This window comes from Engystomops pustulosus, chromosome 10 (genome assembly GCF_040894005.1).
Source record: "Engystomops pustulosus chromosome 10, aEngPut4.maternal, whole genome shotgun sequence".
Classification (NCBI taxonomy): domain Eukaryota; kingdom Metazoa; phylum Chordata; class Amphibia; order Anura; family Leptodactylidae; genus Engystomops; species Engystomops pustulosus.
This window is the reverse complement of record NC_092420.1, coordinates 53,636,554-53,651,816: the sequence shown is the minus strand read 5'-3', so window position 1 is coordinate 53,651,816 and position 15,263 is coordinate 53,636,554.

The following is a 15,263-nucleotide window of genomic DNA, read 5'->3' as shown; positions in this document are numbered from 1 at the left end:
AAGAACTGTAAGTTGATTTGCACAACGTTGCCTCCGTCTGATCCCAGGATACGGCTGCTTACCACCATCCTACATACACCTTAGGGGTTGCCCAGGGGGAAACCACTGCATCAGCCTCTCCCTCCATAGTTCTTACATACACCACCTTCTGGAGACCTGCCAGGCTGTAGGTCAGCCCTCCAGTACCCATACCAAGCACAATACAATACAAGGGGCATTGCTGGGAGGGGCGCAATAAAAGGTTGCTTTAATATGAGGGGTAGTATATCAGGGGGGGGCCACAATTTGAGGGGGAACTGCTGGATAGGCAGCATAAGAGGGACCTACTGGGGGTGGGGCACAATATGAGGGGGATTTAATATGAGGGGAGCCTGGGGGGCTACAATGTGGGGAGCAGAAGGAGGCCACAATGTGACAGGGTGGTGTGGGAACAATACCATGTGGGGGTGGAGTATTGGGTACCTGGGATCTGGCAGAAAAAAAACTAAACTTTTTTTAATTGAATTTTTAATCATCATTCAGCCTTTGAATTTCATCCATTACTTTTCTATGCATTTCTTGGGAAAACAATGAGGAAACTTCTGGTATTTTCTTCCATCCTGATATTCTATATCACTTCCCCAATGTATCCCAAAATAACCTAACTGCCACCCACTGCTTGTCTTCCTTGTAGTGGCAGAATTCCCATCCAGATACAGACAGATTCCTCCTCCAAATGGCTTAACTAGTGTGTGCCCCTTCATTGATAATGTTTGACTTCTTCTATCATTTTTACTATAAGACTATGGGCTGTGCTACCGTTCTGTGTCTTAGTCCCTGTCTAACTGTATGACAGAGTGAGGTTAATATGGGGTCAGCCAGATTCATTACAGAAACACATTTATTGATGTTCCTGTTTAGTCCCCTTATCTTGCTATATTTCCCCTTGTGATACCATATTGTTAAAAACAAGCCTCATTTTGTCATTTCCTCCCCGATTTCCTGTGAGCTAAGTTTGTGCATTTTCTGGAATTCCACTTTTTAAGAATTGTCTTTTTAGGTGCAGTTTATTTAATGTAACATTGATTCTCACCTTTACTGTAAATCTCAAACATAGCATTCATACTTAGGTTCCTCTGACTGGTAGTCATAGTAATGTGAAATCTGCCATATCATGATGGTTATTCCGATAATACTCTGGCAAAACCACAATGGAAAAAGCACATTTCACCTTCAAAATAAAAATCAACATAAAAATGTATCTTATTTTACAATGTGGTCCCTACTAAATATGCCTTAAAGCCATTGTATCGAAACAATTGTACAGATACAAATGATGTAGGTCAAGAAGAGAATTTCATTTCCTGAAGATAATATGATGTGTCGGCGCAGTAGGTGGAGTGATACCAATAAATAAGCCGGTGGAAGAAATGTCTTCACTTGTATGGTGAAGGCCCTTTTCTCATAAGGAACTTGTTGCAAATATATACAATAAGAAGTAATACCTTCACTCACTGCTATATGTCAAACTTCATAGGACGTATTAGATATATAGTACATTGGGATACATATATTATTAACCTGTGGCTCGTGAGGTCCGTGCCTATGGAACACCAGACTGCTGGATAATCAGACGATCCTCAATGGTTGAGTGAACTCCTTGTCGGGTAAGTAAAGATGCTACAATACTTTAAAATGTGCCCGTGAATCTTATGATACTCATTTTGATTGCATACTAAGTACTCAGTAATACTTTATGTTGATGCAACTTTAATATTTCTAAGTCAGTGAGCAAGCGCAGATATTAAATCCTTAGTGTAAAGAATAAAATTCCTCCATACTTGAACGCATGCGCCCGAGAGGTCCCTCAATACTTTGAGGTTTGAAACGAGCGCACGAGCGCCAAAGTATCCTCTGACATCTGCGTAATATATATATATATATATATATATTCCTTCTGTCGCGCGTACCATTTTCTGGCGCATGCGCTCCATCCTCTCTGCAACATGGGATTTCTTTCTAACACTCTGCGCAGCCGCTGTGATCCCGGCGCAACGACTTAGAACTAAGAAGTTCTCACGCATGCGCACACCCATTCGAACGATCGGAAAGCTGACCAATGGAATATAGGTAAGTTGCTCCTCCACCAATCTTGCAACGTATACCTTCACACCTCATTTCCGGGCAAGGACCTGATGTCATCAAGACAGCCCAAAACAGAGGTTATATCTGTCAGCACACTACGGTCCGCACTCACACTTAGCCCCGGCACCCCTGAGGACGCCACTATCTGTGGCGAAACATGTCAAAAAAAAGGGGGGCTCTAGTGTTCTGTATTTTATTTAGCAGTCAGTTAGCCCAATACTATAGTTAGTCTAGGGTAGTGGCAATAAATAAAGTGTGAATGTGTGTGTGTACAGGGTAGACTTGTGTGTGTCCTGACCAACACACACATAATCTACCGGTAGTGAGTTACAACGTCAGAGTGTGGTGCATATACAGATGCCTGCATTTAAAGAGATTCATTAATCACCGCCACTGGATGGATACATACACACTGTCAGGCTCTCAACAAGATATGTTGGAATACGGCACAAAATACTAATTTAAAGAGCTGTAATTTCAGCCGCTGACAGACATCCACTGTCCCCAATGCTCAGTATCCCTCTCTAGTTTAAAGTGAACTGGCAACTCTGTCTCCACACTACTTCCACCCCACTCAAGTGGATACAATTGAAAACGATTGACAACACACAACACACTCCAGCCACAAAGAATTGTGTTTACTAATAAACTTTCACTTTGGGCTCTACTGACTGTAGATTTTTAATAATTTTTGGTAGTGCTGCCTACATTAATTTTTTCTGCATCCTTTTCTCTTTTTAATGCATATCAATTAAAGTTAATTTTACTAACCCTATTCCTGACAAATGGGTTCTAGTGAGGCCGTTTAGGCCTTTTTTTGTCCAACTGCTAGGGCGCACATGTGCCGACTCGCAAAGACTTAAAGTACCAGCACACCACTGATTGGTGCTGGCTATTCCAGAAAATAGTTAAAAGCCAGCCTCTCCCAGCATTCCCTGCCTGATCTTTGTGCTATATGCCTCTGAGAAAGCTGGTATTGTTGTCTTGTGCCTGTTTATTGATTTCCAGTTGTGACCCCGGATCTGTCCCCGCTGCCAACCCTGACCTTCTGCTCTGCCTCTGACGTTGATCCCAAGCCGCCTGCCTTGACCTCCTGCCTTTCCCTGACCACGAACCTGCCTTCCGGTTTTGTACCTCGTCTTGGCTGCCACAGCGGTCAAAGTCGCACCTGGCGGTACCACGCCGCAGAAAGTCAAACCTAGTGAAAACCGGGTGCCACTTAGATTCCAGTCCCAGGTGTCGGCTTACGTCATCGTCCGCGGTGGTCCACTACCCCCAGAGCCTGACACTTAGCTCAAAGTTTCAAATAACCTCTCTTTATGAATAATATTATAAACAAAATTAAAAGCACATTAGATACCAAGTAAAAAAAAAATCCCAATCTACCAAAATCTCAATAATTCTGCAGTTTGCCATAGTGCAAAAAAATATCAACGTCTTTTTTTGGTATACTGACCTAAAAGATGTGTCATTTGGACCCCAAGACGAAAGCGTAAAACGAAAGTTGGTTAAAAAAATCTTCTATTTTGTCAATTTCTTCACATTTTTTTTTACCACCACCCAATACACAGAATATTAAATGGTGCAGCTACAAAGTACAATTTGGCCCACATAAAACAAGTCCTCACATTTCTCCATGCACTGAAAAGAATCTGGCTTTTGGAGTACTGTGAATTAAAAATGAAAAATTGGCTGCAGCAAGAGGTTAAAGGCTTAGATTTGAATTATGAATTATGTAAGGAGTTAAATTACCTACCTGGCACAACGTACCTACCTAGCAAAATTAGTTCACTAGATTCTATCTATGAGTAGCAATGGCATTGAAACAGCATTGTTGACACAGAAGGGGGAGATTAAATAATGGCAATTTCTTGTGCACTACCTGCACGCCATGTGGAAGTGGAGGGGCGCCAGCGGAGTCGGCAGGCACAGGTCATTCCATACGTGCCTAAATGTTTGCAGATTCTTACTCAAAACTACGCCAGGTCAGCCCTGGCACTGTTCTGTCTGTCAGCCAGCATAGCGGGGAGCGCCGAGTGCTGGCATATAATAAATCTCCCCTAAGTAGTCTATTCCATTGGAAGAGTCTGACTGGTATGGTTCTTATCACAGGCTGTGTCACACAACTTTGTGAATGATTTATAGCAAGCTGTCTTATTTAATGTTGCACTCAAGGCATAGTTTTCCTTTTTCCCATCCTGGGAAACTTATTTGCCTTTAAAACTTTGTATGCCTGTACAGGTGAGCTGCATAGGCAGCAAAGTGCTATGGAATATGATTGCGCTATGTAAATAAAGATTATTATTATAGGTCATGACCATAAGGAATGTATTAACCCCTACGGGACTCATTTTTCAAATCTGACCTGTGTCACTATAAGTGGTTATAGCTTTGGAACGCTATGAGATATCCAGGGGATTTTGAGACTGTTTTCTGGTGACACATTGTACTTCAAATTAGTTTAAAATGTGGATGATATCTTAATTTGGCAAAAATTAGGAAAAATTCTTTATTCTCAACGTTCTAAATTCTCTACTTTTGATGCAGATAGTCATAGAAATAAATTCATAACTTACATTTCCCAAATGTCTGCTTTATGTTCAATGGTTGTTTAAGATTCCACATATTTTACTAGAATGTTATGAGGCTCAGAATTTAGGTAACATTTTTCACATTTTTTTTTTGTAAAATCACCAAAACCCGTATTTAGATGGACCTGCTCAACTTCTAATTTACTGTGAGAGGCTTAAATAATAGTGAGACTCGTAAATTACCCCATTGTGGAAACTACACCCCTCAACGTATGAAAAACCTCTTTTAAGAAGTTTGTTAACCCTTTAGGTTTTTTTATAGGGGTTAAAACAAAATGGAGGTGCGGTCTACAAATTGTAATATTTTTTGACAATACATTCATTTTGGGTGGAAAATTAAACATTTGCAATGGATTAAATGAAAAAAGTCTCCACTAAGTTTGATACCCAATTTCTCCTGAGTACACGGATACTCTATATGTGGTGGTGACTGCTGTATGGGCGCACGGCCAGGCATAGAAGGGAAGGAGGCGCCATCCAGATCAGATTTACTATATCACATTGTACAGGCTATAATTTTTTTAATGTGGACCTATAGGGGCTTATTTCTTTTGCCACATGAGATGCACTTTTCTGGTATGTAATTTTGGGGCATCTATAGCTAATTGGTGAGATTTTATTAACTCTTTGTTGGTGGAGTAAATGAAAATCATCAATTTGTTGCAAAATTTTTATGTGTTTTTTTTTTGGCCGTTAACCATACCATAAAAATAGTATACAGGCAGTCCCCAGGTTACATACAAGATAGGGTCTGTAGGTTTGTTCTTAAGTTGAATTTGTATGTAAGTCGGAACTGTATATTTTATCATTGTAATCCCAGCCAGAACTTTTTTGGTCTCTGTGACAATTGGATTTTAAAAATGTTGGGTTGTCATAAGAACCAGGATTATCACTAGAGCTTCATTACAGACACATTTGATAACTGTTACAGCTGATTATTGTAGCGTATGACTAAAGTTCAATAAATTACCAATATCCAGAGGTCTGTATGTAACTAGGGGTCGTATGTAAGTCGAGTGTTCCTAAGTAGGGGACCGCCTGTATTATTTTTATGGGTCGCCACGATTACGAAAATAATTTATATATATACATATATATATATATATATATATATATATATATATATATTTTTTATTTTTTCCCAATTTTTATTGAATAAAAAGTCATTTGGCAAAAATGTTGTTAATTTTAGCATCACCATCTTTCATATGCATAACTTTTTTTTCCTTCGCCTCACAAATCTGTTTAAGGGCTTACTTTTTGCGAGAAGCGTTGTTCTTTTTAGTGTTCTTATTTTAGAGTGCATAATGTTTTTATAGGGTATTAAAAGCATTTTTTATAGGGTATTAATTAAAAAATGCATTTTTATAGGGTATTAATTAAAATGTATCTTTTTTTGGAGCGTTTTTTTTTTGTTTGTTTTTTTACGGGGTTCACTTTGCGGATCCAATAACGATTCTGTTTTTTATGCAGATTGATATGGACGCAGCGATACCAAATATGTGGGGGGTTTGTGTATTTTATTCATTTGTACTGAATAAAAACTAATTTGGAGAAAATCTTGTTCATTTTAGCATCACCATCTTTTCATATGCATAACTTTTTAAATTTTCAGCTGACAAATGGAGGGGTTAGGGGCTTATTTTTTGCGAGAAGAGTTGTTCTTTTTAGTGGTCTCATTTTAGAGTGCGGAACATTTTTTATCACTTTTTAGAGCATTTTTTTAAAGGTATTAATTAAAAATGGTCTTTTTTCGGAACGTGTTTTCTTTTTTTTTTCTCCGGGGTTTACCATGCGGGTCCAGTAAAAATTCTGTTTTATTATACCATGTGGCAATACCAAATATGTGGGGGGGGGGGGTTGTGTTTTTTATACTTTATTAAGTGTTTTATGGGAAAGTGAAATTTTAGGGGCTTATATTTTTATGTATTTATTTTTTATTTGTTCTAATGTGTAAACTTTTTACTTTTTACTTTTCCATACTTGAACTTGAACCAGCGATGCTCTGATTGCTGGTTCAAGTTCAATACACTGCTCTACAATACTTTTTCATTGTAGAGCAGTGTAAACTGTCTGAGCATGCAGGCCTCAGACCTTCCGGGTCTGACTGCCTCGGAGATCGGGCAGCCCCGGAGCACTCAGCAGACTTCATGGCTGCCCAGGAGAGGATAGGATCTCCCAGTAAGCGGCACGGGGGATCCAATCCATAGAAGGAACACCCTTACACACGGCGGTCATGCTTGACCGTGGCGTGTAAGTGGTTAACAGCCGCAATCGGAGTAAGCTCCGATCGCGGGTGTTAGCGCACAGTGTCATCAGTGATAAACAGCTGACAGCCGCTGCTTCTGGTTCCGGTTCCGTTCGTGAGCCGGTGCCAGAAGTAGGGCGTTATAGCGCGTCCCCGTGCACTTAGCATCTCGCCACCGGGACGCACTATAAGTCCTGGTGTGCCTAGGGGTTAATTTCCTTCCTGGTCCAGGCTGAGAATAACTGGTTTATTGCCTTGTCATATCTAATAACCCATTGATGCAAATTATGAGTGAATGTATAATATGTAAGTAAATTTGAGAGAAGTAACATTAGTTATAAATCACCATCAGAAAAACATGGCAAATGCATGGGAAGAAAACCTTGTAATGTTATCCCATTGTTGTTTCAAAACAGTAATTTTAACAGAGATAATAACAAATATGTGAAGTGACATACTTATTTTTGGGGGCAGATAATGGAACTATCTGGATCTTTTAGATTGCCCTAATACATTCCATATTGAGTATAAGGAGAACCTTCTGACCCTAGTCAATAACCTCTCACACAGCCAAACCAGTTCCCTACGCTGTACTGATGAGACACAACAGGGTCGAACAGTTAGAATTCTGTTCCATCTGGAATAGATATACAGGCAGTCCCCCAGGTTACGTACAGGATAGGTTCTGTAGGTTTGTTCTTAAGTTGAATTTGTATGTAAGTCGGAAGTGTATATTTAATAATTACAGCTTTTCATAAAAATGTTGGGTTGTCATAAGAACCAGGATTACCAATAAAGCTTCATTGCAGACACCTGTGATAACTGTTATAGCTGTTAATTGTAGCCTAGGGTTAAAGTACAGAAAATGACCAACATCCAGAGGTTCGTTTGTAACTAGGGGTCGTCTGTAAGTCGGGTGTTCTTAAGGAGGGGACCGTCTGTACTGGTTTGGCTTAAACCCACATCATGTTATTAGACTTCTTGTAGGCTATGCTTGGTGTTAAGGGAACTTCCTTTCAAGGTAGCAAAAGAAGGCATTGTTTTCCATTTAGAACCTTGGAAAACATAATTGCATACTTCCCAGAATTCCCTAGTGCAGCATCCACTTTGAGTCTCCACTTTCCTTTAAGGTGGCTTTAATTGGCAAACTATCCACTTACCTTCTGACCATATTGAGTATAAGTCAGTCTGATCTGTAGGACCAAGCACCTCACACTATACAGGCAGTCCCCAGCTTATGTACAAAATAGGGTCCGGAGGTTCGTTCTTAAGTTGAATTTGTATGTAAGTCGAAACTGTATATTTTATAATTGTAGATCCAGACAAAAAAAAAAATTTGCCCCCAGTGTCAATTGGAGTTTGAACATTTATTTCTGTAATGGGACAAGGATTATCAATAAAGCTTCATTACAGACACTTTACAGCTGATTATTGCAGTCTGGGACTATAGTAAAGCATTCGGAAAGCTTCACCAGAGGTCAAATGGGTCTCTCTGTAACTATGGGTTGTCTGTAAGTCGGGTGTCTTTAAATAGGGGACCGCCTGTATTTATAATGTGGCGATTTTCTAGACAAGAGGAAGATGTAATTGATTCCATGACAGCATCCCTCACATTAAGTGGTCATAGTTCAGACAAAACGGATGACCTGGAACAAAAGGTCACCTCCAAACAGCAGAGAACACAACCTCTGTGCTAATACTAGGAAGTCACTTCTTCATAGAGTTTATATAAAGTGATAGAAATTAATAGATTAGTAGTTTTAGGCAGAATGAGAACTTTAGATTTGCATTCTCAGTACTAAAAATAGCTCTTTTTTTAAAGGTTTTGTTGAATATGATATGGAAGACACTCATTGCAGAGAGAAAGGGAAAGTGGAGTGGGGGTTCCATGGGCCCTACATAAATCGAGTAGCCTTGCATGCTCCATTCATGTAAAGCAGGGGTGCACAACCCATGGCCCACAGAGCCTCAGGTTGCGCCCTCCCCCGACCCCCCACAGGGCCGTGACAAGGGGTAGGCGATCTCTCCATAGTAATCAGTGGATGCACACATGGCTGTTTGCTGGAGCGGCGCGTTCTCCGTTGAGGATTCGGGTCTTCTGGCGATTCACTAAGGTCGTGCGCCCGATGTCCACCAGGTGTTGCTGCCGCACCGTGGTCCGCCGAGGTTTGCCGGATTCACCAACCTATTCCTGGTTCATGTAAGCGCGTGTCAAGCGACACATTTTTTTTTTTTAATACCGCGTTTTTCCGAATCCGTCTGGTTTTCCAACGGCCATGCCCCCCGATTTCCATCGCATGCATGCCGGTGCCGATGCGCCACAATCCGATCACGTGCGCAAAAAACCCGGGGTAATTCGCCGCAAAGCGGTAATTTTCAGGAAACCCGACGAAAAAGAGCGATTCGGACCCTTAGTAGATGTGCCCCATTGTCTGGCCCATGCTCTGATGTCCTTACTTAGAAAACGGCACCTGGGTCATAGAGAGGGCTCATCTCTATGACACAGGCGCCATCGCTTAAGGATTTTGGTGCCTGAAGCAGAAGATCCCGTGAGCAGGGAGAAGGTGTCTGCAGCTTGTGTAGGCAGGTGAGATTTTTAAATTTTATTTGGCTGTGCTGAACATATACACTGGGGCATGTGTGGGGGCTTCTTTATGCCGCTGGCATGTGTTGGGGCTTCTACTTACTGCTTATATATACTACTGGGGCATGTGTGGGGCTTCTATATACTGCTGGGGCATATGTGGGAGCTACTATATATAGCTGGACATGTGTAAGGGTTGCCTATATACTGCTGGGGCATGTCCTAAGACCTAGACCTGGAGAGGGATTCTGTGGGGGGGATGGAGGACGTGACCTGGGGGGCTTTCTTTCTGAGACCTGGGGGAGTTTACTGTGTGACAAGTTGGTAGCAGACATGGAGAGGGGCTAGCTGGCTGAGGAATGGAGAGAGCAGATTTATAGTAGTTATATTCTTGTACCTAGGGGGCAGTATTATAGTAGTTATATTCTTGTACATAGGGGGCAGTGTTATAGTAGTTATATTCTTGTACCTAGGGGGCAGTATTATAGTAGTTATATTCTTGTACATAGGGGGCAGTATTATAGTAGTTATATTCTTGTACATAGGGGGCAGTGTTATAGTAGTTATATTCTTGTACATAGGGGGCAGTATTATAGTAGTAATATCTTTGTACATATAGGAAGAACAATACTAGGGGGCCGCATATCAGTTTTTACCCCAGGCAGCAAAAAGGCAAGAATCAGCCCTGTGCAGTAGATAATGAGTAAGAATAACTGGCTGGTTCCAAGCACTGCACAGTACTGGCGTCTTTCAAAGCCCCTGCATGTAGCCAGTTATTCACAATTATTAACTGCTGCATGGGGTCAGACAATTTCCGCCATCATTATTATCATCTGAACTGTATCGTAGTCTCCTCTGGGGTATATGTTACTTATTGTACAAATGCAGTAGTAGTTTCTGAGAGGCATTTGCACTGTACTGTGGTTTTTGACACGTCTAGGGTTTAAGTTAATAGTGTGGCCCCCTGAAAGATAGAGGTATGACAATGTGGCCCTTGGACCAAAAAAGGTTGTGCACCTCAGATCTAAAGGGACTGATGGAGGTTGCAAAGATTTGCTTCTAGTTACTTGAATCAACTATTAGGGTTTTTGTTTACATCAGAAAGCTGGAGCAAGTTGTGTCCAATGTCTTCCTAGGTGCTTTCTAGAGATAATGGCCCTGAATGGTGCAGAGTGCTGCAGATTACAGATTAATGATGCACAGTCTTCAATAATGTGGCGTACCCTGCACTGCTCGGGAACTGTATAGCGCTTGGCACAATTGTCTTAAGCGTCGCTGTAATAAATGTGGTGCATGGCTTCGAATCAGCCATGGAACTCACCTTTAGGTACAGAATTTTGACAGTGAAGCCGTGAAACAATACTGGCGCAAACACTTCATATATACATGTACATGCAGTTTGCATGTTATAATCATTGCAAAATCAGACAGAAAACTGGTGCAGCCAATTTAATAAATATGGCCCAATATGTCACACATTTTGCTTCATGTCTATTTATGAGGATCCTATGGATGAAGCAGTATAATACAGGAAACACAGAAGTTCTGATGTCTACATCGCTCTCAATTTCTTCTGACGTCTACAGCTTGTATTACCTAGCTCCATTACTTTGACACACCATCTTCTCCTTCGTTCCAAGTCTGCAAACAGACTTTTGTTCTCATGATATTGGTGTGAAATCCTATCTTCATTAAATTACATTATATTATATATTTTCTTGTTTATTTATTTAGATTTACATTTTGGACGATTTATCAGTGCATTTTGCCATTTTGCAGGAGTGAATGATTTATTGAGGTCCCTTTCCCAGAGACTTGCACACTTGGGTGGGTAGTCTACCAAGCCCACTTACCATAATATGGAGTAGCCCAAGGAGATTGTGTGAGACGGTGCAGAGGGAGAGAGAAAGAGATCCTCAAAAGGAGAGCTAATTAGTAAACATTCCAATGGTCCTAATGAAGAAACATAGTTGCGAATTTGGAAGTATAAGAGCCACCTGGATGTTGGAACGCCCAGCAGGGTTGTCACCTCAGTTGGAGACCAAACTCATGATGATGTCTCTTAACCTAGGTAGTGGTGTAGAGCTGGTGTAAGGAGTCCTGAGAGAGATTTGTGTTAGGGGGTTGTTTAAGCCATCAAAATGCTACTAATGCTTGTGTGGGATTATGTTCCATTTCCATATCCTCAATGAATATTGAATGACTACTATATTGTTAATATGAATGTAATATATCCATAATTGGATACTTTGCTATAGAAGAAAAAAATTTATGCTAATTACTTTGTTAGCAACTTATAGCACAATATTCCTCTAGTATTAACTAAAGACGTAAAACATTTGGAGGAATTCCACCTTCGGACATACAAATTACAATAAGTTCACAATCTGCATGAGCTGGAGGTTATGATGAGGCCTGTACTTTACCTTATCATTGTGATTTATGATCTATACCGAAGGTTATGGAGATAATCTATATATACTTCTGTAGATATCATTGCAATATATCAGTAATATACAAAATTATAAAATTATAAATATACTTACAGGCTGCATGATAAATTGTACTTGGCAATATCTTAAAGTGTATTTATAAGGTTACTTGACAAAAAATTTTTTAAGACAACTGGAGAGAGGCTTTGACAACAATTCCAGTGATACCTATATCATGCTTCTGGCTTCTTCCTATCCTAAGATATGGGGCTAATAAATATATGAGACTATCTGTAAAATCCCCTTAGCTTTTCCTGAAGTGGGCAGGACTTCCAGAGCACTGGGGCATTTGTGATATCAGCTGAGGGCAGTGAGGCCAGAGCACTGGGGCATTCACGTGAATGTGCACAAATAGCCCAGAATCAGTGTTAAAAATGGTCATACAGTACTCTACTACACCACAAATGAAAAGATGTATTAAAACATGTCCAACAACACCATAAAACACCTACATAGGAGTAAAAAGATGAAAAAAAGTGGATCCTTTTGCCATGAAGCTGCACCCTATCTACAGACCACCCCTTTCCTGTGTGATGGGGAGACTGAGCTCTGTCTTTAATTGTGCATTCAAACTCTCATACACATTTCTGTTACATTCAAACTTTCAAACACACCCAGCTCTGCTACATACCATTCATTGTGCAATGTACAAAGACTTCCTCCTTGTAATTGGATGAGATGAAGCATGTGATCAGTCACATGCTTGTGACATCACTCACAGTCCTGGATATTTTTTTATGATGCCAGTAATTATCAAGATTAATATCTTCCTGCAACTAGAAGGAACAGTTCAGGAGCGTGTACCTCTGCTAGTGCCCTTCCTAACAAGATCTACCCACCCTCTACTCCTCTCCATCTAGAGATACGGATTTCAGTGGCAACAAAGTTAAACAAAGCCAGGGAGAGCAGCAAGGGGGACAAGGTAATACCACCGCTAGCAGGCAAACAACTGCAGATAGTTAAAGGACATCTACCACCAGGATGAAGGATTGTAAAGCAAGCACACTGACATACTGGTGTGCTTCCCCTCTGGCAGGATCAGATCTTCTTTTAGCTTCTTATGCCCTCGTTTTTAAGAAAAAACGTCTTTAAAAATTTATACAAATTAACCAGAGGGACACCAGGCTCCGTTAACACCAATGGAGCCCTGAGCTCCTCAGGCTGATTTGCATAATTTTAAAAAGCCTGGAAACATAAAAACAAAACAGGGCATTAGCCGGAAGTGGATAAACTGCTATTTTCCCTCAACAGTAACCACTAAACCCACAGCGGGTCACTGGTGATGGTGGTTAGTGAAGTTTCCAAGATTACAGTTCGTCAGTGAAAGGTCATCAGTGATTGGCTGCAACACTGACCTGCCCCAAATAGCGTATCATATGACAACTCCCAAAATCAGTAGCAAGAGCAGGTATTGGAACGGCGAGGGCAGGTAAATGTGAACACAAAGCTGTATTATAGGAGATTTCTGTTAAAGCTGGACAACTCCTTTAAGACTCCAAGTTTGTTTTTCTGATCTATAAAATATACAACCTAATTTCCAGATAACTTGGACTAGTCCAAAACTTAAATTATAGAAACACATTTTCTATACACTCAGCAAATTTGAATATAACACATTCTTTTAGTAAGATGGAAATAATGATGTTATTTGTCAGACATGAAGAAGGTCATCTATTTCCAAATATTTACTAAAACAAATGTCTTAACATTAGCCTTGGCTAAACATCCCGACTGCTTTAAGTCTTTTTCAAGAATCCTATTACCTGTTCTATGCTTGGAAGAAAACAGGACAAAAGCAAAGTTCCTTTCCATTTCACTCATAAATCTAGCCACTCTTAATAACTTGATGTCATCCTGTCATCGTCCTCCCGAGCCCCAGCTGGGAGAGATATCTAATCAGCTTTTCATTCGCCATAAATCTCGGGTTCTTGCAATATACTCTATCTGACCCTCCTTTTATCATTATCTTTATTTGTGTTTTTGAAAATGCACTTGGGACTAAAGCAGGTATGTCAATTATCTGTCATCTTATGGATATGAACACACTCCTGTTGATTTGTATTACATGTTTTCCTCTAAGTGAGCTTGAGCTAATATATGCTGAGTATGGTAGTGGAAACCTAACACCCAACAGTATCCACAGAGGAAATATATTGTCTGTATATTTATCATAAAGTAACATGGGCTACATTTATGTTATACAAGAAGAACAGGAAACATAGAAGTGCTAGATGATTATATGAGACAAAAAATGTATGTAAACATTCCCTTGCTAATGTCATATAATCATCTACACCAGGGTTCTGTTTTCTATAAAAATGGCTGCCAATGGAGAGTCATATGACCTGTCCCATTAATCAGAGCACTGTGCATGAAGAGTAAGAAGGGTAGATATGTAGTTCCATGCAAGCATTTTTGTAAGAAAGACTTTTATTGATTCCTCTGTTCCAGTCATGGAGGCGGGAAGCTGCAATACACAGTCATGGAGGCAGGTATCTGCAGTACACAGTCATGGAGGTGAGGAGCGGCAATACACAGTCATGGAGGCCGGGAGCAGCAGTACACAGTCATGGAGGCAAGGAGCAGCAGTACACAGTCATGGAGGCGGAGAGCTGCAATATACAGTCATGGAGGCGGGAAGCTGCAGTATACAGTCAAGCTTTCCCACTCCCCCTAAATGTAACATTTATGGGACATTATCTTCACACAGGTAAAAAAATATTAAATAACATGCAATTGACAAAATGTACAGTGGGTACAGAAAGTATTCAGACACCTTTACATTTTTCACTCTTTCTTCCATTGCAACCAGTTGGTAAGATCAAAAAGTTCTTTTTCTTTAGTCATTAATGTAAACTTTGCACCCCATCTGGACAGAAAATAACAGAGATGTAGATATTTTTGCAAATTTTTTAAACAAGAAAAACTGAAATATCACATGGTATTAAGTATTCAGAACTTTATTTAACTCAAATGCTGGCCATTTACGTTTTGATTGTCCTTGAGATGGTTCTACTCCTTCAATGGAGTCCAGCTCTGTTTGTTAAACTGATTGGACTTGATTAGGAAACACACCTGTCTATATAAGACCTCACAGTGCATGTCAGAGCACATAAAAATCATGAGGTCTAAGGAACTGCCCGTGGAGCTCAGAGACAGAATTGTGGCAAGGCACAGATCTGGCCATGGTTACAAAAGAAATTCTGCAGCATTCAAGGTTCCTA